Here is a 24,905-nt window from a genome sequence, read left to right as displayed (position 1 = left end):
AAGTGGAGCTGTTCCTAGGAGAAGAAAGTTACAGTTAGGGACACCCCGCCCCCCCCAAACATCATATGTTACCCTGGATGGTAATTACTTCAGTCCAGAAAATAAATGGGTGGATCCTCAGAGATGGTGCTAACATTGGCTATTTTGTGGTAAATAGATACAATGAGAGGATAGGACTGGCCACAATGTCTAGCAAATGCATGTCTCGTATACAAAGCCAATGAAAAACTCTGTCAAAAGCATGCTGGGCTATAGTATATACTTGTTTCTCTTGTTGGTTAGCTTCCTGCAGTTTGCAGAATGAGGAAGAAGGAGCCTATTAGTTCTTCCTGCTCATATTATGGATATACATACTTTTAGAACAGGCATCTATCTCTTCCTGAGAAATGGGCTATATCACCTTGTATGCAATTTCATTTTATCTTATCATCATATATGAATATTTTTTTGACAATTGTGCAATTGGCTCTCCTGACCAATTGCCATATCCAAGAGATCTTTCAAGTAATATTTAAGCATTGGCTCCAGAGTCTGAATATGTAGCGTTAATTTTTGGACTCCCTTGTGACTAACTAGTATTCAGTGCATTATCTCTAAGATCAAGGTGGGAAAGCTAAAGTCCTGTGGATATTTCTGAATCATAACTCTGAGTGGCTCCATTCAGTAAAACCAATAAAAAACAATGGTAGAAGTTGTATCTTAGCAACAACCAGCAGTTTCCAGTCCTACATCAGAAATCAGCCCAGTTGGAGAGATCAACATGTGGCTTTATTCCTTGCTAAAAAGTGCTTTCACAGATAATTATCACAATTCACAAATATGTATTGCAATTACAATTGCAATATAGTAATTGCTGCTGTCCAACCATTCTATTCTATTTATTTTCTATTTCACCTATTTTCAAAACCGTAGTCAATTAACATTCCATAGTAGTCTTTATTATTCTTGGGGGGAAGGGAGTATCCACATCAGAAATGCTTTATTTCTGTACTTCTCCAAATGTTGGGCTTTACCTAAACCAACTGGTACACATCTGTCAAGTATGGGTGGTGACTTCCTAAACAATGTCATTAAGAGATTGAAAATTGGAATAGAGATAATGTTGACCAGTGTTAGATGAGTACGTTTTTTTTACACATTTTCCCCATATAACCAAGCATCAAAGGGGAAGTAATGCAACATGTGAATTTTCTTTTTCAGTTCATCATTGTTTATATTTCTGAATTTGCAATTCTACAGGAGTCACAGGTAGTTTGAAGATAGGAGATATTTAAGGACAGAAATAATCTTTCTGAGACTCCCATTCAGAGGCCTTGTAATCTGGCAGAATATGACTTTGATTAGAATCAAGGTAGTACTCTACTGAAAATGCTAATGAAGCTTGACTAAGCACACAACCAGTGGAAAACACTTGCTCTGCTTGTACTACCAGTATCATCACCAAAGTTTTGTAACTGCTGGAAATCTATAAGTACCCTCACTAGGAAAAGAAATTCTGATAATCTCATTAAAGTAAAGCTGGGCTGGTTGAAGATTGAGCCCCATAAAGCAGTTGGCACTAAAAGTAAACGATCAGTTGTATTACTTTACCTTGATTTTAATAAACAAAGCATTGAATGAATCAAAGACCACTCTTTTGAAGACAGCAAAATACATATTCTGGACAGAGAAAACTGGTCTGAAAGAGGGGTCAAAGAAACCATCTGTGATAAAATTGAATAGCCCTCTCTCAACAGAGGGGGAGGGATACAACACCACTTATCTCCAGTCTACAATACAAGTCCGAAGAAGATTCCACACCTATTTGCACTTTGATTCAGATGACTCTGAGAATACATATAACCCCTCAAGGGGTTTCTATAACTCTCAGAGAGCTAAAAATCAATTTGTAGAGTATTAATGGCCAGATAACTGAAAAGGATAGAAATCCTTCCATTCCTCACCCTTCAGTCATTACTGAAGAAGCTTCTTGGATGAGAAGGAAAAAGCAAGATAGTCCAGTTGCCTTTTGGAAAAGCACCTTTGGGACATTAATATCAGTTAATGATAGGTGGGGAGCCCCTGCAGGGCCACTGTGAGGAATATTATCAATGTTTCCTGAATGTATCTGCCCATTTCACAGAACAAGCATGTTACAGGTCCCTTCTTTTAAATTTTATCATTACATGGGGCTTAGGGGAAGCATGACATTTCTCTGGCAGCCCTGCCCTATAAATACTCATCTCATAAGCCTCTTCTTCCTAACCTTTCTGTAAAGGCTGTAAAGAGCTGGATTTTGGTATAGGATAAGGTTGGAGCTGAAAGGCATCACAGAGAGTAGTTAGATTTTTGTTTTTGCATGTATTGCTTTTTGGGTTTTATTGTTTTTTTAAATGATTTTTGGTTTTATAAAATTGTTGTGAGCAGTCCAGGGTCATATTTCATAAGATGAGTGGGCATACAAGTCCTTTAAATAAATAAATAATAAATTAGAATATGGTGGCTACTTTATTATATTCTAGGACTATTACCCAGAAATTTGAAATATTTGAGTTAGTTCTAGGAAAAGATACAATCACGAATACACAGTTAGGGAAATCTTAGATCTTTACTATCTCCATGATAGTAATGATTGGAAGCACATTTGCTTTTAAAGAAAATGCTATTCAAAATGTGATTCACAAGATTTTGAAACATTTGGATAGGGAGGGAGTTGAAGAAGTGCTTCCAGAGTGCTGTGAAATGCACATCTTCAAATGAAAGAACTTGAAAACATTTTCACTGAGTGTTTGAGCTGGTCAAATCACTGGTCAAAAATATTGTAATTAAGCATGCAATATTTGTCAATTTCTATGATGAGTAGTACAGCAGCATGTATATATTGAATGACCTGAGAAACTAGGACAGGTCAAACCTGATTTTAGGGCTTGGATGAGGAACCATCTGAAAACCCTGGGACTATAGGTTAAATAGAAAATTTGAAGAAGCTTCGCAATTCCTTTCCTTTGCCAAAAGAATAGCAGAGATTTGCAAAATGAGCAGCATAGACTTTTGTACGTATGTGGGCTTTTCAATCAGCAAACATTACTCCTCTGCTTTGTGAGATGCCAGTTTGGAGAACCAGTTTGGTGTATTGGTTAAAGCTAGATACAGGAAGATCACAAGTTCCATTCCTACACCTTGGGCAAAAAGCCAGCTGGGTGATCTTGGGCCAGTCATTCTCCCTCAGCTCTAGGCAATGGCAAAGCACTTCTGAAATCTTGCCAAGATTGGTTAGCAGTTTGTTTCCAGGTTCAGGTTTTTTTTGTGTGTGTGTGTAAAATTATTTTATTTTTTCAAACATAAACATAAAAAAGATTTTTCCCAGGAATGAAGTCTTGGTCCAGTCACAAATAGGTAGGCTGATTTTACAAATAAAGACAGATATTTTTAACATAAATTCCAGCTTCTTAAATTAAATCTTTCTATTATATCATCATACATCTTAATTTCCTATTAAAACAAAGCTCATTTTTATATTCAATTATAAATTCAATTATAAATCAAAATTCATTACCGCTCTTTCTAAATTTTTCTCCATTGCTCCTTTAACATCAACATTAAACACAAAAACCATCTAATCTATTAATCTATATATTTACCTTACAATTTTATCACCACAAATCTTAATTTCCAAATGTGTATAACTCAATTTTTATTTCAATTTATTAATCAAAATTTCTTTCTATTTTTCTCGGTTTCTAGACCCATTTCATCCAATCTTTTAATCTTAAACTTTTACACAGACATCTCATAATTTTCCATTTCATTTTAATTATCGCCCAACATTTTCTTCTTTACCCCTTATTAATAATTATTCTTCAATGTATTCTCCTCTATACCTCCAATTATTATTTTGCTAATTTCCAGCATAGTTTATTTCAGCTAATTTCAGCATTTTCCTCCATCACTCCACCTATTGTTTGGCTGATTTCCAGCAACGCATATTTTGGCTGAGTTTTCAGCATATTCTCTTCCATAACTCCAACTATTGTTCCAGCATTTTCTCTTATTTTGGCTGATTTCCAGCATGCTTTATTTTGGCTGATTTCCAGCATTCTTCTCCCTTACTCCACCTATTATTTGGCTGATTTCCAGCATTACTTATTTTGGCTGAATTTTCAGCACATTCTCCTCCAAAACTCCAACTATTATTTGGCTGATTTCCAGCATTTTCCATTGTTTTGGCTGATTTCCAGCATGCTTTATTGTGGCTGATTTCCAGCATTCTCCTCCAAATCTCCACCTCTTATTGGCTGATTTCCAGCACTACTTATTTTGACTGAGTTTTCAGCATATTCTCCTCCACAGCTCCCACTATTAATCTGCTAATTTATTTTGAAATTTTCTTTTTCAATATGTTTATCTATTAATCTACTATTACCAGCTATACTCTTCCAGGGTGAATCCCCATCTATTTCTTAATACTAATCATTTCCAACATATATTAAAATCATTCTCAGTTGTTACTTCCATCTGTGTACCTTATTGTATCATCTATGATCATTAACAGTTAATCATAATTAACCTTCACCACTTTGTTATCAAATTAAAACAAATACGTTACATCCAATTATGCTTTTATGAAAATATCACTTTTAGTCACCTTACTTTCCAACTTCTATTTTAATTATCTTTTGTTCTTTTTATTTTCTATCTCTATTATGCCATAAGTACCTCTTATTTTTATTTAAAACTCACTTAAGCATTAAACTGTTTAAACAAGTAAGCATTCAAACATTGCCTTATGATTTTATCTATTTTACTTCTTCATTTCCTTATCTGTCTGTTAGTATTTCAATTCAAAGTCAATATTTCCATGCTTAAAACTCTGCATGTCCTTTTTAATTCTGTTGTAAAATCTGATTCCAGTAAAATCCATCAGCTTCTCCCCTTCCATTCCTGCGCCAAGCCTTTCGTTACTGCACCAGTTAGTTAAGAGTTTATTAAATCCATTCTGTTTCTTCTTTCTTTGTAAAGTCATTGAAAGACAGAGTAGGAATTTCCAAAGTTCAAAAATCCTTAGTTCTTTTCAAAGTAATCCACAATATGTGGCAAGTCAAAGAAGCTCTTTTCAGCAATAAACAAATCCACAGTCACCACTTTCACTTAGTCACAGCTTCAATTGCCATTTTGAAACAATTATATAGCAATCCGTTTAAGCTCTTTGCCTGGCTTTTAAAAAAGCCTAATCCTTAGTTATCGCTTTTCTCTTTTCCAAAAGTCAAAACCATTTCAGTTTTAACAAGAAGGTTCAAGTATCCAGCTCTATTTAGTTAATAATCCTTCCATTCCAATCAATCAGTGTTAAGGTAATTTTCTTAAAGGGTCTTTAACTCCTTTCTTTGTTTTGCAAAATCTTCAAGCCCCACAGATCTTCAGCCACTAATTAAGGCTGGGGGTCTTATTTGTAAATATCCTTATTCAAACATTGCTTCTCACCTAGGTTGGTGTCACTCACCCGGCTCCAAAGCGCATTGTCTTTTCTTCCTTCCTTCCTCCTGCACATTGCTTGTCCTGATTTGTCCCGGCTTCATGGCAGCCGCCATGACTGCCGTCCCCTGCCGCTGATTCAGAGGGTTGCCTCTGGCCCCAAGGAACTTGCCCGTTCCTCTTGGCCACCCAAGGGGTCCCTCTCTTTCCCCTGTCCCTTCAGGACAGGATCAGTCTGCAGACATGTCAGCGGCGGTTTGCCAGTCGGGGTTTTTGCGGGGCTCATCAGAGCCCCACTATTTCCCCAACTGCATCACCGGGACGCCAAACTGGAAGTGTTTCCAGGTTCAGTTTGAGATGCTGGTAATAACCTATAAAGCCCTACATGGCATGGGGCCAGGTTATCTGAGAGACAATGATTCCCTCATTACATCTACCCATCCCATCATCAGGTCTGGCAAGAAAGCATATTATGAGTCCTGTCTACCAAGAAATGCCTTCTGATGTGTCCCAGGAGGAGAGTCCTTTCTCTCTGTCACAGCACCTGCCCTTTGGAACATCATTCCCCTGAGGTTGGACTGACCTGTTGGCCTTTTAAGCATTTCGTAACACATGGTTTTACCAGTGGGTCTGGGGATCCATTGGTGATATGGAGGCTGTCAATTGTATGGACTGTACTGTTCCAAAAATTAAATTTTAAATTGTTTTAATGGATTGTTCTAATTGTTTTTTTTATTTTAACTTTGTTCAAAACGGTTTTTGTTTTTAATTGTGTGAGCTACCCAGAGTCATGTATGTGAGATAAGCATTGTATCAATTGAACAAATAAATAAATGCCCAACTACAGGAATTGAAATCATGTTCATCCTTACTTTAGTAGGATAATATTCTCTGCAGCTCACAAAGTACATAAATCCAGTTCATTCTTGTTTGTTTACCTAAGATCCCACAGGACTCTTAGTCATTTATAGCATCACCAACCCAGCCCTCACTGTGGTGAGAAATTTACAAGGCGGACAGGTTTTATTTTGCTGCACCAATGGCTGTGTCATATTATAAATTTCTAGTCTGGAAGCCTAGATGAATCATATGAATGAAAACTCATTACATAAAGAGCCCTTGGAGCAGAATACTACACTTGCTGTCACAGAAATAATTCTACTGCCTTCTATATTAGATAGGGATGCATCACAGTATAGCATGTATGGTAAGGTCTAAAGTTCAACTAAATTTACCTATCTCAGCAAATGAGCTCCTTTTACCTGAGATGGTTTACCTTATGGTGAAATTGGAAGGCAGCAGGAATTCTCTTTCAGGTAAATCTGAGCCACATCACTCATATCCTCAAACCCCCATAACTTTAACCTTAGACTATCTACTGTTTTTTATTTTTATTTTATTTTATTTCCAATTTCTATACCGCCCTTCTCCCTGAGGACTCAGGGCGGTGTACAGCCAGAATTAAAAACATGCAGTACAAATATTAAAAAAACAATTAAAATATATATAAATTTGGCCCAAAATTAAAAATCACTACCAATTAAAACATTTAAAAAATTTCTTCTTAAGCCAGCCCAGCTTGCTGGAAAAAATGAGTTTTAAGGGCACGGCGGAAGGCACTGAGGTCTTGGATTCTCCTTATCTCTGGGGGCAACTGATTCCAGAGGGTAGGTGCCCCCACAGAGAAGGCCCTCCTCCTGGGGGTCACCAGCCTGCACTGTTTGGCTGATGGCATCCCAAGGAGGCCCTCTCTGTGGGAGCGCACGGGTCAATGGGAGGTCGTCGGTAGCAGCAGGCGGTCTTGAAGATAGCTAGGCCCTATGCCATGGAGCGCTTTAAAGGTGACCTCACCCCATTCCTAAGAGGTCTGTAAGGGGCGTGCATAAGCACATCAATGTGCTTACCATCCCTGTCCTAATGTCCCCTTTTATTTGTATCCATTTAATGTATTAATAACTATGTCTATACCTATGACTGTTATCTAATACATGTTTGACAAAATAAATAAATAACATAAATAAAAATATTTATTATGAAAAATGAACACTGGAAAAGATGCAGTGCAGCATTATCCACTTCATGTCAACAAGATGTCTTTCTAATTGCCTTCACTATTATGAGCTCTTGCCATGTTCAAGTTATCTATTTCATACTAATAGGTGTTCTTCAGAAGCAAGTTAGCTTCTTTTCATTTCTGGGCTTCAGAGACAGGTAGGGATATTAGGCTTCTCAGGATGTAATCCAGACAAAAAATGATCAATCCACACAAAACATCTCTTTCTGCTTAGTTTGGTACATTTTCTTTTTAAAAAAAGAATACAGTAACAGCACAAGGACACCAATGAGAATTCTAACAGTCTTTTTTTTTTTTTTTTATTGAAAAGTTTTACAAAAAGTTTACATATTCCCCCCCCCTTCCCTACCTCAACCTCCCCCCTCCCCCCCTCCCCTTCCCAGAACAAATTACAGGATATAAACTTCAACAATCATAATCAATCCTAATCTAAACAATTATGACATTTCACATCTCTTGTTTCTTCAATTCCCTAATTACCCGCCTAGCTTTATTACTTAAAAACACACTAAATATCTATATAATCATTCATAACCTATCTGCAATTTCTTATTCCGATATTTGTTTTGAATATAATCTATCCACCTTCTCCAATCTCTTAAATATCTTTCATTTGAATGATTCTTCAGGTACGCCGAGATTTTTGCCATTTCCGCTAGATTTATAACTTTCATTGTCCACTCTTGGATTGTAGGTAAATCTTGCTTCTTCCAATATTGTGCCACCAACAGTCTTGCTGCAGTTATTAAATTCAAAATCAATTTAGTCTCTATAACTGTACAGTCCGTAACTATACCCAAAAGAAACAGCTGTGGTGTAAATTTCAACCTCTTTTTAAGAATATTTTGTAAAATCCACCAGATTTTAATCCAAAACGCTTTAACCTTTTTACATGTCCACCAAATGTGAAAATAAGTAGCATCCTCACAATTACATCTCCAACATTTTGGTTGTACATTCGGATACATACGAGATAACTTTTTTGGATCTAGATGCCATCTATAAAACATTTTATAAAAGTTCTCCCTTAAATTTTGCGCTTTGGTAAATTTCACATTTGTTACCCATATTTTCTCCCACGTTTCCATCATTATTGGCTGTTCAAAATTCTGCGCCCATTTTATCATACAGTCCTTAACTAGCTCTGTTTCCGAGTCCATCTCTATCAGTATATTATACAATCTTTTTATATGCATTGGGCTTTGATCTCTAATTTGTTTAATTAAATTTTCATCACTTTGTATAACACCAGTTTTCTGGTCTTTTCTCCATCTGGCTTGTAATTGTACATATTGAAACCATGTTTGAATTATTTTCTCCTCTTTCAACGCATTCACAGATTTTAATTTTAATATACCTCCCTCCATAATGAGAATATCTTTATACGTAATTACATCCTGTCTACATTCTATACTTGTATTCTCTATTGCGTGCCTGGGTGCTGTCCATATAGGTATTTTTTCATTTAACTTATATTGATATTTCTTCCAGACACGCAATAAAGCATTTCTCAGTATATGACTCTTAAATGCTCTGTCCACCCTTTTTTCATACACTAAATAAGCATGCCAACCATAGACCAGATCATACCCTTCAATATTCAATATCCTTCCATTTGTTAAATTAATCCAATCACTAATTGCTGATAAAACAGCTGCTTCATAGTACAATTTTAAATTTGGCATTTTCAGTCCTCCTCTTTCTCGTATGTCCTGCATTATTTTCAATTTTATCCTTGGTTTCTTACCTTGCCATACGAACTTATTAATACCTTTCTGCCACTCTTCCAGGTTGGCATCCTTTTTTAGTATTGGTATCATTTGAAAGAGGAACAAAAACCTAGGCAACACATTCATTTTTATAACTGCTATTCTACCCAACAAGGACAATTGTAGTTTTTTCCAATTATCCATTTCAACTTGTATTTTATGCCATATCAATTCATAATTATACTTATACAATTTACCATTAGAAGATGCAATATAAACTCCTAAATACTTGACTTTTTTAACTATTTCACATCCCGTTACCCTTTGTAACTCCTCTTTTTGATTAGCTGTCATATTTTTAACTATCATCTTTGTTTTTCCAATGTTTATCTTAAACCCAGATACTTGACCATACTGTTTTATTATATCAATCAAAACCTTTGCTGATTCCACTGGATGAGTTAAGGTCATAACCAAATCATCTGCAAATGCCCGTATCTTATATTCATAATCTCTAACTTTGATTCCCTTTATCCCATCTGCATTACGTATTTTATTTAACAGCAACTCCAAAGTTAATATAAATAATAATGGCGATAAGGGACATCCCTGCCTCGTGCCTTTTTCAATTTTAAAAGTTTCTGTCAAACTGCCATTAATAATTATCTGAGCTGTCTGTTCCTGATATATTGCTTTTATAGACTGCATAAAGCAATTCCCAAATTGCATCCTGTTAGAGAATTCTAACAGTCTTGATGTGAAACGTGTATCTAGGGTTATATCCATGTTCTCTTTCTCACACTCTTTTAATATAAGGTATCTGTCTGTCTGTCTGTCTGTCTGTCTGTCTGTCTGTCTATCTATCTATCATCTATCTATCATCATTATAAAGACTTTTGAAACTTTGAGTAAGGAACATCTTTCCTGAATCTACTCTTTAACATTTAAAGTGTAATCTTATCAATATGAAAATCAGCTCTCACAAGAGAAGGTGTTTTCTTCCACCAAGTGAACATCTAGATTTTTGTGCCCCAGATATGGTAGACCTCTCCATATCCATCCTAATTCCTGAGAAGTTCAAGATGAATAAGACACTTGGTTGGAAGCAATACTGTATGCTTGATTATAGGGTCTGCATTGGGGTAGGTTCTTGCATTGCTTTCCGTTCAGTATTCTGCATGGACTTAGTCATTGTGGGTTGTTTAATAAATCAGGTTTGAATCAAGTTATGGTTTAATGTGATGTTTCAACCCAACCATTAAATCTCTCCTGCTAGCCAGAAAACCTTAGAGACTGATCAATCCTAGGACAGAGTCTCTGCAAAATAGGTCAAAAGAATGCAAAATTATCTAGAATTTATTAGTTTGTGAGTTAATTGTTTTCAGCTACATCCCATTGCTAGCAGTGCTGTTTTATAATTAACCACACTGAACTTTTTTGAACATTAACTTGCAAGTCATTCCTGTAGTACAGCATGCCAATTGCCTGGGTGGACCGGATCATCTCCTTCCTTGTCTGATCAATAGCAAGGAATGAAGAGTCTACTAAGAATTCCTGTTCCTTCATATGCTTTGATTCTATTTTTATTTTATTTTTTTTGCTTTTGCTGGTTGGGTCTTCAACCCTCCTTGGGCAATTTGTCAAACTTTCCAGAGAAGCTGAATCATGAGAACGAGAGTGCTTGCTATCTCTGCTTCTTTTTTCTCCATTAGCCCTCCATGAGTTGGAAAGCAAGTATTTTTGGTTGGAAGACTGGTCAATACTCAGAGATAATCCAGATACTATCGTTGCATGTCATGCTTTATCAAAACAAATATATAAACCATATTATAGGACTGGAAGGAGTCATTTAGACTCCTTGCTTGGCATACAAGTTGACAACATGATTCCCACAAGACACTGAGCCACAAAGTACTCAACCCCATTTTAGTTAGTCTAATTATGTTAATTGCACTCTTATGTTATGATATGGCCATACAGAGAACCTCATATATTAATAAAAATAACCATACAATCCAGTGGTGGGTTTCAAAAAATTTTACTACTGGTTCTGTGGGTGTGGCTTGGTGGGCATGGCAGGGGAAGGATACTGTAAAATTCCTATTTCCTCCCGATCAGCTGGGGCATGGGAGGCAGAGAATAGATGGGGGCGGGGCCAATCAGAATTTTTACTACCGGTTCTCCAAACTACTCAAAATTTCCGCTACCGGTTCTCCAGAACTGATCAGAACCTGCTGAAACCCACCTCTGATACAACCATACAACAGAATTGGGAAGTATATAAACAATATATAATAAAATATAGATTAAAAATATGTTTAAATTTTGCATTTATTCGAACCAATGAGCATCAATAGTAAAATGTTTTAATCTATTTGACCCACTTTATACATTACTTAAAGGGGGGGGGGGGAATCAAGTAAATGACCTGCAACCTTCCTCACAAGTCTTCCTTCCTCAACTTCTTATATTATAGCAAAAATAAAACAGCATAGAATCTGTTCCATTTATATAATACTTTGAAAACCAAAAACCGTGATTAATGTACAGGCACTAAAAGTAATCAAAAAGTGTTGGTCTACAAGTATACATTTTGACGAGTTTCATGAAGGTCACTGGAGATTTGCTACAGGTCCATGACAGTGCTTACAATTAACTGCATAGCACCCTTGTTCCTATGTTTCCTCAGCCCTTATTTAGCTTCCTGGGAATAATTACAACAGCTCTGTAATTTATGTGTAAAGACAAACAGAAGCATTTATAATCTACCCTGGATTCCCTGTGTGCACATATTATGTAAAGCTGTGCCATAAAACACTCCTTCAGTAAATCTTGCACTTCCCCACCAAGATATAAAATAAAACTGCTTCAAAATACAAGCAGTGACCATTGTGGTGGATCCATTCATGACTCTGATGTGTTTCCTCTGTGGAAACAATAATTGCCTCAGGATTCACAATTGCAGTAATGTAAAATTATATGTAGATCTTATGCAGTTCTTCTTATTTAAAGCTTAAGTGCGGAAACTCCTGCCTTCTGAGGTTTCTTGACTCTGGCTGATTTACATTAATAGAGTTTATCATGGTTCACTGAGGGGACTATATAAGCAAAAGCACTATGAAGTACAATAGAAGGGTGTGTGCAGGTTTTTCACCATCAGAACTAATTCAGGGAGCAGATTTTATAAATTACTTAATGAATAGAAGGTTGGAAAAAACCCCTCCTTAAGGACAATTTGAAAAGATGGGCAGTGGAAGATTTATAAAATTACTTTATGAAAAAAAAAATACTCAATTGGAACAGATAACTTTCCTTCCAGATGTTACTAAACAATTGTTCCCTGCAAACAGAGGAAAAATGTTTGAATCAACTAGAACATTGAACATTGAAAATTCCCAACCCCTGCATTGAATAAATTCTGCAGAATAGTCCTTACAGTTTTAGAGTTGAAAACCTCATGGGAGACTTGGAGAATTTTTACTCATAGCACAGGCTCAGATTATCCTACTTTGTAATGTTGGGAAAGGTGGAAGGGAAGGGAAGGGAAGGGAAGGGAATTCTGTATATAAAAAACAATTCTACCTACAGTACAAGACAGAATTTAAAAGAACAAAGAATGAAAACAAGAAACTACAGAATGAGCTCAAAGTCATTCTCCCCACAGAGAGAATACCTTTAAAGAAGACAGCATAGATCTTGCTTCAGAAATCTTGTTTTTACCTGTGTGCAAATTTGTGTAAATCCAGTTGATTATTAAGCCAACCAACTACAACTCATAAAATTAATCACTTGGGTGTTTTTTTAAAAATCACATTGCAGCCAAGGCTAGGATTAGATGCTGAGGCAATGGGCCAAATATACGTCACCTTCCCTGAAATCCTGAACTACAAGCATCCAGTCCTCATGTACACAGAGACTTTTACTATGTTCATCTGGGACATAGTTTCAAATGTCTGTACTCTTCTACAAAAATAGTGCAGGGCAACCAAATGCTGAATGTCAGAATCTCCATTCTAACTTCAATAAAACTAGTATAAAATCAGTAGCTTCAATAAGCCAATGAAACTGAGATCACCATTTGGCTTTGAGTCAAGTGTCTGGTGGCAAACCAGATTCATCACTCCATCCTTTCTCTAAATCCCTGTGTGTGTTAAGAACATGATTTTTTTTTTTAAAAAAGTGTAAAATTCAGACAGTTATAAAAGTACATTCTGTAATTTTCAAACAAACAAACCTTCTGACATAGGAAAACACAACCATTTCTTTAAAAATATTTTGATTGGTTGTATATTTGGGGAAGTGCTTGCCCTTTTCAAAGCATCCAGAAACCAAACAGGGATCTTTGCTTCCTAGTGATCATTGATCCATTAAATGATGATGAAGATAATATGTCACTCATCCTTCTAAAAGGGCTTAGAATGACATACAAAGCAATAACAACTGCAAAAACAAAAACAGTAAAACTAATCATTTAATTTCATAATCAAAACTAATTTTAATTATGAAACAATTGCAGAGCCTTCTATTACTATTTTTAGTATTAAATTACTATAAATTACTATTAAATTTATATAAAATGGAACTTTTCCAAAGAGTCTTTAATAACATTTCCTATACCTCTTATTGTTCTTATAATTTTTTCTCCTATGTTGATTTTTTTATGATAGTTTGGAGTACATGTTCTTTTATTTTTAGTTGTCATTATTTTTATTGTGACACTAACAGCAAAGGGATGTGAGAGTGTGGCAGAATAAAAATCAAACAGATAATAGTATCTGCAGTAACAAAAATTGATTTATAATAGATTAAAGCCCTGAGACTTTGGTCTAAATAAGCATAGCTTGAGCTGCTTTATGTACTGTTTCCATGTTTGCCTTGCCTTTCTACCTGTATCTCACATTATTATTTTGCTAGCCTCTCTGAGCTCAAAAGCTAAGCAGGATCAAGAGTTTTGAGATCTTAGCTGAAAAACCTCCTGGAAATATCCAGGCTGTAGGCTAGGCTAAGAAATTAAAGAATAGAACAACGTATTGGTATTGTTGACAAACAACTACAGATATGTGTTCATGAAATCATGGGTTGTTTTGTTCAACCTGAAGGAAGCTTCTTTTTTTAATGCATGGTACATTAGAATACCATAAAAATAAAAATAAACAGTTTATTTTATTTATTAGACTTGCTTGGCGCCCATCTCACCAAGATGAAATTCTGGACGGCTTACAAACATTAAAAGCCAATAAAATATTGAAGCAATAAATAATCACAATAGCAATAATTTACAATTAAAAGATGGGGAGAGAGGGAGTAGGTTGCACACAGGGAAGATGGGGTCTTGTCTTAATCTGTCAGCCACGTCCAGCATGATGGGGCCGCAAGCCAACTGGCAGAAGCATAATTTTTAGTCCCTTACATAAGGTCAGAAAGGTGGGTGTATATCTCACCACGGGGGGCATAATGTTCCATAATCCAGCAACAACAATTGCTTATCATTATTAATCTAACTGACTAGCATATCTGCTTTCCCCATATCTGACATAGGAGCCAAAGAAGAGAACTTAGAGCATCCGCCTAGGTTCAGCTCCCTAAAGCGTTCTTGTGTCCAAAAAAAACAGATTTCTCACAGTTGAGGACAGAAGAGGTTCCCGTCAGAGCTGCAGGCATCTGTGGCCAGCTGCTCCCACATGGCAGCTTATCAATGAAGTAACACTCAAGTTCTAGGCTGACTCCACCCACATGGCTGACTCCACCATTATCTTGGCCAGGAGAAAATCTTATAACATTCTCTGCACACAGTTGGTATGCAGATGGGCTCAGATTTAATCTCTGTGGGAGGTGGAGGGTGAGGAATTCTGTTTAACATTCTGGACAGTTTCTGACAATCAAGGCCCGCAAAAGGAGGCAATTTAGCAAAAGGCAGTTTTCTATGTAGGGTAGCTTATGCATGGCAGCTTCCGGTATGGGGCAGCTAATTTCTTATCTTAATTGCTGCCCAGGGGTGAAATGCTCCCGGTTTGGACCGGATTGCCCGATCCAGTAGCGATGGGGGCGGGTGGTTCGGAGAACCAGTAGAAAAAATCCCTGCCCCCCCCATGCCCAGCTGAGCCGCGCGATCATCAGAGGCTTTTTTTTTAATTTTTAAAAGCATTTTTTCTACAACCTCTTGGACCGAAAAATGCTTTTAAAAATTAAAAAAAGCCTCTGATGATCGCACGGCTCAGCTGGGATCGTCAGAGGCTTTTAAAAGCATTTTTTTTTACAACCTCTTCAGACGAAGAGGTTTTAAAAGTTAAAAATAATAATTGCCCAAACCCACTCAGTCACATTACCCCCCCCCCCACCAAGCCACGCCCACAGAACCGGTAGTAACAAATTTTACATTTCACCACTGTTGCTGCCTGATGTTTGAGTCACACTGATGTAATAGAAAATTGCCCACCTGCTTTTTAAAAAAGATCTAATTTTCATTCACATGGAGACTGTTGGAAGAAATGTCCATCTGGGTTCAGTTCCAAGTGGGGAGAAAGACACTGGAAACATGGAGGGTGCTTGGAAGGATAGTTTAATGGTGAAGCAGAACCACCAAGTAGGTGTGATTGTGGGTAGCTGACAACATGGACTGGAGAGTGAGGATTATTTATACCCTCTCTTGGGCTTTGAACTTGAGTTTCCTGTTCCTGTGGCAAGGGCATGTATGGACATGTATCCTACTGGCTGTTGTCAGACTCCCATGGGGCCATGTGGGATCATGTTTGTCTGAGTCAAGTTTGGTGTAGATGGTCTGGATGATGCAATGAAGGGGCTTTGGGCAATTCCTATTGTGGCTGAGAGCTAATCCTACCTTTGTTGTATCTTGGGTGAGGGTTTTTGCTTATGAATAGACCTAGCCATCTCTTTATCTCTTAAGTGCTGACATCTGCTATGGGCTATTGGGGAGGGTGGGGGCTATTAAGAGTGAGTCTGCTTCCTGCCTCAAAAAAAAAACATGTTTCTCCATTTCTCATCCAGGGAAATATAATATTCTGCCTTTTTAATATTTCCTAAAATATTTCATTCTTCTAGGAGAGGGGTGGGTGCTAACAAGACTCTGAACCTAAAGAAGTCTCCATAGCAAAAGATAGTCTCTGTTTCCCAGGGAAGGAATATGGTCTTCCTTTCTTGCTTTAAAGCAGCTTTCCTCAGTAGTTTGGACTACAAGTCACATCCCTCTCTCAGCTGCCTCAAGGCCAAGCTATTCCCTGTTGGAGACTGTGGCAATGTTGTTCCAAAACATCTGGAGAGCACCAGGCTGGAGAAGGCTGCTTTACAATGTAAATGAGTATTCATCTTTCATAAAGTTTATTAATATGCCACTGCTTTAGCACAACATGTGCTTGTAGGATTTATTAAGCACTTAACAGCATGAAAGAAAAATATTTGCTTGTTTTTTGCTGCCAGTCCTAATGGAGATATGTGACTCACTGGGTTCCCAAATGCACAAATATTTCCCAGGAAACAAATAACTGTTTCAAGCTGCAGTTTGCTAAGGAGATAAAAGTAGGCTAATAACATGGATGCATTTGTTTTGGTTTTTTTGAAAAAGGAAAAAAGTACACAAAATTAATGAGTACACTGTGACAAACATAATTATTGATACTCTCCATAGGTAAGTGAAGCAGGAGAATGAAGCAGGAAAATAGAAACTATTTTTTATAGAAGATAACATTGTGCTTTGGATTGCTATAACTACAAAATCCTTATGGTCTTTATTCAGTGTAGTGTGTTTTACTTTTCTTTACTTTATTTGGGATTTTTATACCGCCCTACTCCCGAAGGACTCAGGGCGGTGAACAGCCAAAAGATAAAACACACATAATACAAAATTTAAAAAACAATGTAAAAGCACATTAAATAATTTGGCCCATACAGATTAAAACACCCCTATTGTTTTAGAACAAATTTAAAATTAACAATTAAAAGGTGTTGCTTTTTGTTTCCATGATACAAATTTACAAATTAAATTCAGGTCTATTTTACTGAACATTTATTACATACATACCTCATCCTTCCTCTATATAGCTTAAGTGATATACTTTCTTTTTTCAGAGCAGTACATATTTAAGGAAATGTTTATATAGGTGTACCTAAAGTAACAAATGAGCTGAAATGTTTCCTACTGATCAGATATAGCCATAGACAAGTATTACATAATATAAAACCATGTTTTTAATTAAAGGATAGGTTGTGTTTTTCATAAAGAATAAACAGACTTGGTTGTCGCTGTTCTTCTTACCCAGATAATCATAGCAATTTTGGGAACAAGTCAAATCTTTCTTTTAGATGCAACATGGCACCATGTTCCACTTCTGAAAGCCACAACCACCAGGGCATTCTAAATTTGACACTCCTACCACAAATTGACCACCCACAGAGGTGATCTTTTCTAAAAATGTTTCCTCATTTGGGATCTTCCAAAAACATTCTTCCTATACACAATGATGCTTTTAAACAACATTCCAGATTGCACTGGAATGGAAATGATTTGTAAAACCATTTCCTCAAAAACGGAGTTGACCAATCTTTGCACTCTAATTCTGTCCAAAAAACAATTCAATCAGCCCAAATAGAGATACAGGGTTTTTTTTCAACAACAACAACAACAACAACAAAATCTAGAAGTAACATTTTTATTTCAAATACCTTTTTCTTAGATTTGAGGCATATATATTGCCAAGTTATATCCAACATGGGACAATACAACAAAAGTGTAAATTTAAGATATGCAGTTCCAAAAATGTGTCCTTAGTTCTTCATATTTTTAAAATTGCACTAAGACGAAGTAACATTGCAAGCTAGTCTAAGAATAGCATTACTTAACTGGAAACACCAAAAGACTAAAGTTTGGCAAAACTCTTGGTAGAAGAATGCTTATCTTCTCTCTAGGCATCTTAGACATTAAATCAGGGTTTTCCAACCTTGAAGCTAAGACCTCAACTCTCAGAATTCCCCAGTCAGCTAAATCTATGTCTTAAAGTTGCCAAGATTAGGAAACCCTATATTAAATGGATGATAGGTAATCCGGATTATAATGTTACAGAGGGCAGGTGGGGGATTATATTCTTGGGATGATAGATGTAGGACTGTAGGTAGCTTTGAGGAAAGGCAGGTTTAAATTATAAGAGATTCTTGCACAATACATTTCTTACGAATAACTTGAGATCTCCCTGGATATAGGCATTAGACATGGTACACTGTAGATAATGACTATGGCAAACTGTACTCAAGTTACTTTTCTTACCAGAAGTTTGTGAAAATGGAATTGACATTGTGGATATTCAGAGGAGAAAGAAGTAGATATTCCATGAATACAACTTAACATTCATGACAGCATAAAGAAATATTTAATTATAAACTTTATAATCAGATATTATCTGAAAATCTTCATCGATCAACCATCCAAGCAATGTCAAATTTTACATCTGGAGTCATTTTGCGTAGAAAGGCATAGCCTGTTGTTTCAAATACATGTGAGCAGGATTCTGCTTTTTGAGTCAAAGCAGAAAACTGTATGCAGAAATGATAATCCTTGCTTACCATATTAGGAAGTCAAGCATGTAAGATACATCTGAATGCTCCGGAAAGACCCTTCACGGCTATAGCCTTAAAGGGGTTGGTAAATTTGTGCTGTCATTTTAAATGTCACCTGGCAGCTGTTGTGAAGAAAAGCAGCTGTGTTGAAAGATGAGAGGTGTTTCTAATAACATTTCATGGTCTTATTTTACTTTTACTGCTTTCCTTGCAGTGTGAAAGGAATGTGCTTCCTTATACCCCTCAATATATATACTGAGTATATAGATCTATACTAGTCTCCCTTTATTTCTTTATCAGCAAAATATAAATTTTCCCTTCCTCTCCAGGTCTGATGCAGAGGAAGAGAGCAACCGACATAAAGTTCCTTAGTGACAACAGCAGGCTTATTTTGTAGAGTCAAACTTCAAGACATTCTGCACAATTGCTTAAAACATCTGTGTCTGGATGCCTAGCCAGGCGAGTAAGAAAAAGATGAACTAAATAGAAGCAAGAGAGACATCTTCAAAAAATACTGCCAGGTAAAGTCAAGATGGAAAACACACAGAATTGCAACAATCATCTTGTCTTTTTTCTAATCACACCTTGAGGATCCCCCTATATGATGTCATTAAATTAAAAGAAAAATATCTTAAAAGTACCTATGAATATTCAGGCTAGTTCTGTAAAACCGTGAGATGTCATTGTGATGCTAGCTGACTGGGTAATTTCATTTCAACCACAGAGTTCAGTGGGAGGTTGGGGATCAGTTCCCCTTTCCCAAACCAACCTACTTCATAGGACAGTTATTGTCCTGCCAGTAAAACATGGGTAACTTAAAAGTACATTATGTATACTACCTTGGCTCCCAGAAGAAAAATGAGTTACAAATGAAATATATCCATAACACTGATAAACAGATGCATAAAATATTCTATAACATGCCCCTTTCAATACGGAAAGCCAAAACTAAGATCTGCATGCTGCAATACACAGAGGTACAATTCTACCTATGCCTCTGTTCAGGTTTTAAATTCTAGGCCTTTTCCTCCTGCCTTTTCTAGTCAATGGATAGTCGAGCGTTTTCCTTATGGCCTTGAGATTGGGAAGCCATTGTTCCATGTTGACATAATGGTTCTGTTGGGTTTGGAAGTGGCTGGTTCCTGCCTTGCCAATTTTATTCCTGTGCCAAACCTCCAAAAAGCAGCACCCTCCTTCTAATGGGCACAGCTGTGTTTCTGCAAGGCAACATGTGTTTGAAATGTCGCAAGGCTGAAAGGCCAAGAGATTGGAGTCTCTTTGACAAAAATTCAAGACAGATTACAAATTTCACCACAATGTTTGCTGTGTTTTATCTGCTGTGTTTTACATCTTTGCAGCAAAGCATTCTATTAAAGCAAACTGCCTATAATCTGGTGCTTCTGGATTTTATCCATCTCAGCTCTCCTGTCACTCATCTTGCCAGTTACTTTCTCTCAGCCCAATCCGCCTCACAGGATGGTTGTTGTGAGAGAGAAAAGGCAGAAAAATAATATTAAGTATGTTCACCAGGGCAGGGAACGAACAAACGAACAAACAAACAAACAAACAAACAAACAAACAAACGAATATCTTATTTCCAGCAATTATTTTAAAAAGGGATTGGCAACAGTTTGATGGCTGAAAGTCTCACTGGTTAGGCCGGAGTTGCAATTTAGGCAGGTCTGAGTCATACCATGTGCATGGACTGAGATTCTGATTTTTTTTCCCCTGTGAGTTTGGGAGTGGCGGTGGGGGATGAGTTCACAATCCTGAGAGGTGGATTGGGCTGAGAAAGAGTAACTGGCAAAATGAATGAGAGGAGAGCTGAGTTGGGTAAAATCCAGGAGCACAAGGTTAGAGGCAGTTTGCTTTAATGGGGTGCTTTGCTGCATTGGGACTGGCTGAAGAAAGAAAACTATACACCTAGAACTAGTACAGATTGTGTATTTCATTCTCCATGGGTCCATACCGAATGAATGGATATCTGGAGAAGCCAACGTCACAATATTGCTGTTGAGAGTTTTAGATATTTAAATACACATGGCCTGGCCATATGGTTTATGGTGATTGTGGAGAGAATACAAAGAACTGGGTTGTGCAAGCTAATCTTACTATAAAAGGTTTAGTAATTACAGATTATGTTATGGAATTAATAAGGTGGGGCAGACGTCTTGTGTTGTCTTGGTGCATACCTTCTATTTGCCCAAGCAGGACAAGCTGAACCAATCAATGCAATTTCATGATACAGTTAAAAACATGTCACATGATTACAAAGAAGGAGATGAGAGTGAAGCAAAATGACCTTAGAATGTCGAAATGTATAGTGCTCACATTCAACAGCTCTCCCTTAAGCACAAGGTTAAGCAAATAGCTCTGAGTATTCCTGAACTTTTGTTTCCTAGCTAGTGAAGGCTGCGATCAAACAAGGTTACAGTGACTCAGTTTACAAAACAACCATGCCAATGGTGCCACCTTGGTTCAGCAGGTGATCAGTTTCCTTTGATGGAGATATGAATCTCAGATGGGCTACTGTTGCAGAAATGCTATGCTGAATTATATTTACAATTATTCTTTTCAAAGTAGTATGTTATTTATTATTACAATCTGTTCACAACAATGTGAACAGCACTGTGGAGTGTTGCTCACACTAGGTAAGCTATTTACGTTAGGTAGGGATCTTGCTGGAGCAGAGAAATAAATGTAAGTATTCTCTTTATAAATTTATATAGTGACAGTGACCTGTCTCTGGAACACTTTATAGCTTGCCAAACACACTATAGCTAGTGGGACACATTATGGCAAATCTTAGAATTTAGAACTATAAAAATAGTGTAACAATTAAATTGCAATTAATTACAGTAGTTCATTCTAAAATAGTAATCAGATATTATGATTAGTCAACTTTTAAATGCTGTTTAAAATACATATCTTCATTTGTTTTTTTTAAAGAAACTAAAATGGAAATAATTGGGGTTTTTTTAGTTTATCATTATTTTTATTTAAATATAATTGGTTGGTATTGCACAACTAGATTATTTATGAATGTATATGAAAATCAGTTGGGATGTGTAGATACCATTGAATATACAAGGTGTTCATTTTCTAGAGATATTAGGGAGAAACTCAAAAATTATATTTACTTAAAAAGTTAGAGGCTGGTAGCCTTTGGCCTCCCAGTTTTGATCATGGTCATCATTGGGTAGTTTATTCTTATGACTTTCTTTGCAACACCTCTCTTATTTTCTTACCTCATCCTGTAATGTGCATAGCCACACAGTGCCAGTCTATTGCACAAATTGTCCCCAGATGCTTTTGCAAACTTGCTTACTTGAAATCTCAGCGGGTCAGAAAGATAACAGAATGAGCTCTTGCATTAATTTCACATTGCTACCAAATGTTAATGAAACACCACTCAAGGAAACTTATAAATGATATTCCCAAAGAATTGGTTTTTGAGACAGAGGACTCCATTTCTGGGTGGAATCTTCAGAGGAATTTAAGTTTAAAAATAATTTTGGGCAAATGTACATACAATATATCGCCTAAAATTAGGGATCAAACAAACTGCCTATTTTTGCTACCTTAGTTTCTATTGATTCTATTCCTACCTTGCTTCTATCCCTTTTTTAAAATTATTGTTTGTTGAAGGCTATGCAAGAGCACAAGCTTTCATAGCACCTATTTCCCCTTCCTTTTATATAACAAAAGCACAGTGAAACAAACATTTTATATGGAGGGATAGAGAACTACAGATTTAACTCCATTGCTGGAAAGATTCTTTTCTTTCTCACTATCAGTTTCACCTCTGACAATAATTAAGATCCAAGTAGAATGCCTGCCCACCTAGCAGTTCGAAAACATACAAATGTGAGTAGATAAATAGGTACCACTTTGCTGGGAAGGTAACAGCATTCTGTGTGCCTCAGCATATAGTCATGCTGGCCATATGATCAGGGAAATATCTTCAGACCATGCTGACTCCCTTGGCTAAGAAACAGAGCTGAGCACCATCCCTACTAGACAGAGGAAACTTTTACCTTAACCTTTGAATCTCTGCAGCAGGAAAATTTATGGGTCAGAAAGCAGTCCCTTGATATGTCATACTCCTGAGTTTTGGTCACTCTGTGTGTATTCCCCACAGATCAATTCAGATAGGATAGGATAGGATAGGATAGGATAGGATAGGATAGGATAGGGTAGGGTAGGGTAGGGTAGGGTAGGGTAGGGTAGGGTAGGGTAGGGTAGGGTAGGGTAGGATAGGATAGGATAGGATAGGATAGGATAGGATAGGATAGGATAGGATAGGATAGGATAGGATAGAATTCTTTATTGGACAAGTGTGTTTGGATACAAGGAATTTGTCTTTGGTGCATATGCTCTCAGTGTACATAAAAAGAAAAGATACATTCATCAAGAATCATAAGGTACAACACTTAATGATAGTCATAGGGTACAAATAAGCAATCGAATCATACTAGGAAGCAATCAATATACATAGTAAGGATACAGCAACAAGTTACAGTCATACAGTCATAAGTGGGAGGAGATGGGTGATAGAAACAATGAGAATAGTAATAGTAATAGTAATAGTAATGCAGACTTAGTGAATAGTTTGACAGTGTTGAGGGATAACATGTTTTGTGATCTCAGAAAGAAACAAGACACCTGTTTGCTAGTTGAAAAAAGAACAGCATGACTGTGTAGGTTTATTCTCTGCAATAAAATAAACCCTGGATCAAACCTGACTGGAGCAACTGGCTAATATTCTTAACTGGTTGGTCAGTGGTCATGCAAAGGACATACATTCTTTTAATTAATAGGTTAGATGTGTGATTGCATTGGCAATTGCTCAGTCTCCCCTTCTATGAAACATGGTGCTTTAACCCTGGACTTGTCTTCCCCATGGTCATCCATCTGACGTTAACAGGCCTGCATGAGGTGGAAAGATCTATCCTTTCAGCTGTAGTCTCTCATGGAAGATAAGGAAGTCGCTCTCGTTACTAGTCCATTTCACTTTGCATGACTCAAGCGGAATTAGGGACAGAAGAGTGTTTCCTTCATTAGGCAAGTCCATCTTGGGTGAATCCATTTCCCCTTCTCACAGGCTGCTGCTAAATGGTATAGGGTCTCCTGCTTGGCCAAGGGGTTGGACTAGATGACCTGCAAGATTCCTTCCAACTCTGTTATTCTGTTATTCTACTTGTTGTGCCCTTTGGGCCCAGTCTACCGCATTGGCCACAGGGCAGGGACAAAGAAAGTGGAGGTGTTCTTTATAGAATAGAATAAGCACTGGAAGGGACCTTGGAGGTCTTCTAGTCCAACCCCCTGCTTAAGCAGGAAACCCTATATCATTTCAGACAAATGGTTATCCAATCTCTTCTTTAAAACTTCCAGTGTTGGAACATTCATAACTTCTGGAGGCAAGTTGTCCCACTGATTAATTGGTCTAACTGTCAGGAAAACTAAACTGTTTTAACTTTCTCCTCCTTGGATGGAGATGATAGGGCATCTGAACTAAGAAGAGAGCACAAAAGTGCATTAGAAGTGAAGGACTCATTTGATGATGTTGGCCTGATCTTGTGAATACGTAACATTAAATTTCAGTTTGCTTGATGTCATTTCAGGCCATTATACCAAGGCTATTTGGATGTGAAGAGAGGACAATCGGATTTGTTTGAGCAAGGTTGAGTATTACCTATATTATTTGGAAATAATGGTCAGGATCCCAATGGTCTGAAAAGCTTTAGCTAGGTAACACTTGTTTGTCTTTCATCCAGTGACACTCTAGATACGCCTCTGATCTCCGTGAGTTATGTTTTTGGGGGTTGCAAAGAAACATGGTGGGGAAAAGGTTCTAAGAAAATGAATGTTGTTGAATGTCTGGAACAATGAACATACTTTGGATCCTGGCCAGCGTATTTCTGGATTGATCTTAATTTATTGAACTGGGCACTTTGTGACTTGTCAAATTCAAAGCTCTCTGAGAAAATTCATGTTCTTCTCTTCTTTCCCAGAAGTTTTCATCATGTCTATATTTAGCCAGGCACAGTGAAATGTTGCCAAAATTTGGGATAAAAGGAAATTAGAATTAAATATGTATAAATGCA

The 24,905-nt window shown here is 37.0% G+C and overlaps 1 long non-coding RNA gene across 1 annotated transcript in view; it reads left to right on the top strand.

The window, feature by feature from the left end:
* The window catches only part of LOC139309519 (uncharacterized), a 43,158-nt gene extending 18,677 nt beyond the window's left edge, over positions 1 to 24,481 (top strand). The window contains exons 2-3 of the long non-coding RNA XR_011599868.1: positions 19,128 to 19,319; positions 24,423 to 24,481. This is a non-coding gene — a long non-coding RNA (uncharacterized lncRNA). The remainder of the gene's footprint in view (positions 1 to 19,127; positions 19,320 to 24,422) is intronic.
* Positions 24,482 to 24,905: the final 424 nt, after the last annotated feature.

This window comes from Pituophis catenifer, unplaced genomic scaffold (assembly GCF_029215685.1).
Source record: "Pituophis catenifer annectens isolate HBS135680 unplaced genomic scaffold, rPitCat1.0.hap2 SCAF_2, whole genome shotgun sequence".
NCBI lineage: Eukaryota > Metazoa > Chordata > Lepidosauria > Squamata > Colubridae > Pituophis > Pituophis catenifer.
This window is presented reverse-complemented; position numbering and strand designations above follow the sequence as displayed.